Genomic DNA, 2523 nt, shown 5'->3' with positions numbered 1-2523 from the left:
TTTCAAACAAAATGCTCCCAGAACCGAAAATCCAGAAAAGCAATCGATCTCCTACAAAATGGATCAATCGGTTAGGCTATTTTCAAAGGAAAATTGATTCAAAACATGAACCAATCGATCCCCTAAAGGCCAAAATCACTCAAACGATTATTTTATCAATGATTCAACGACTACTTTCACTTCCCAAACACTTCCAACAGCTACTTCTTCAATTTCTCTATAAATTAGGCACTCCAACACACCAAGAACATTAATGAATCAATAGAGTAAGAGCCAACAAATAATATTTTCATTCTCTCAAATAATCAAGAGTTTTTAGAACTTCAAAGTTTATATCTTTGTATTTATTGTATCCAAATTATTTTTGTTGTTCATTCATAATTTTTTTGTCTATACCACTATATACTTCAAATTAACAAAAACCCAACCTTTGAGAGGTTCTTAGAGTTTGTAAAATACTTCAAAAATTTGTATTGTGTGCTTATAAGCTTAAGGGGGATGATAACCTTTAAGAGTGTGTAGTGTTGAGTTTGTAAAACTTTGAGAAGCTTATTTGTAATTTTTAACACATAATGGATTGAAGTCTTGGTGTGGACAACCAAGAAAGAGGATGTAGGTACATTGTGGAGAAAGACCAAACCTCTATAAATTATTTTGTTTGATTTCTTTATCTTTATCTCCTTATAATTTATTACTGTTCATATTTAATTTTAAGTTTATTAATTGTTATTGTTTTCATTATATGTTCATCAGAATGACTTATTATCTTAATTTTCATTCAACTATATTGAAATCATTATTTGAAAAAAATTTAGAGAGATCCAATTCACTTCCTCTATTGGATCACTATCTAACCTATAAAGCTAATAATTACTGTTATATTTTTTTTTTATATCTTTTTTTAAAATATATTTTATTGTAATTACAATTTCATTCTTATAAAAATTAATTTTTTTTTCAATTTAATTTTTCTTTTTTTCACATATTTTTCATATTTTCTATAACATTTTAGTCAAAATTACTAAATTGAAAAGTATGTTAATACTTTTTTATTATTTAATTTATCATTCAATAATTATATTTTTATTTTTTTAAGAAAGGTATAATTTATTTTTGTTTTATATAATTTTACAAGTGTATAAATATTACTATAAATAAAAATATTAAAAAAACATAATTTTTTTATTATTTTCAAAAAATTTATTTTTTAATAACAAATTAATATATAAAAATTATATATATATTATAAAATTTAAAAATTTAAATATAATTTGAAAAAACTAATTTATATACATATTTATTTATTTATATTAAATAAATAAAATTATTTCATGCCCTTCGTATAATCTAATTATAACAAAGTTTACGTACACCGGTTAACCACTCATCATGAAAGAAAACAAAGGCCGAATGATAAGAAAGAGTTGGTGGGTGGGCCCAAAATGTCTGATGCTGCATCACTTACATTTACTTAAAAGCCATTGGCAGCAACTTCCTAGATTCTTGACTATATATGTGATCTATTTTCTAATGAACAGGAATCCCAATCATATGCTCAGACAAACTTCAAATTACAGTCATTAATTAGGACCCAGAATTTTCAACATTGTTTGGAAGCAGTGGAGATTAGTAATAGTGTGCTAATTATTTGGATTTTTTTGTTACATTCATTGATCACTCCTTATCTTGTTTTCTAAAGGAAAAAAAAAAAGAAAGTTACCCCACTTTTTTTTTTTTAGGTTCAAATTTATATTATGCCATACAATAAAATTAGAACATCATATATCTAATCTATTGGCCTTAATTGAGATCTGACTCATTTTTATTTTACATCTGTTAGGTCCTAAGTTTTTTTTTATAATTTTATATTTAAACTGAATCCCTCAATTTATCATTAATTAATTTTAAATTAAATATTTAACATAATATTATAGTTCAATTTCTATTAAGTTGTCTCATGTAAGGTTGTCCACATGTATGTTCTTATTGAGCTACTCATGAGGAGGAGTATTAAATGGCATTATTTTACATATTTAAGATTTTTTTTTTTAATTTTTGTGATCTTGTATATATTTAAACTGAATCATTTCATCTATTATAAATTAATTTTAAATTAAATACTTAATATTTTAAAAGCAATTAAGAATGATACAGATGTTCAATCTTCCTATTGAAATGGTCATGTTTTCAATTTGCAGATGTTTTCTACAGGAGGGGGCATTGATATCTCATCATAATATTAGAAATAAAAAAAAAAAAATGGCATAAATCTCACCGACTACCGCGAGATGAAAAATCTGCAGCAATTGGTTGCCGGCAGAAGCTGCAAGCAACTTGATTTTGACCGCTTCTCTTTGATCCGGAGACTAAGTATTTGTCTGTTCCTCTATTGTCAACCTCTCATCACACGCAAATCATTATCGCATTATAAAAAATAAATATAGCTACGTTTTGGTCCAAACGTTAATGTCCTCACCAACCTCTCCCAACAACTCTGAAATAGTCTGCATCCTCTCTCTCTCT

Source organism: Durio zibethinus, chromosome 11 (assembly GCF_047325235.1).
Source record: "Durio zibethinus cultivar Kanyao isolate XHJ-2024 chromosome 11, ASM4732523v1, whole genome shotgun sequence".
NCBI lineage: Eukaryota > Viridiplantae > Streptophyta > Magnoliopsida > Malvales > Malvaceae > Durio > Durio zibethinus.
The sequence above is the reverse complement of the archived record's forward strand: the minus strand, read 5'-3'. Positions refer to the sequence as shown.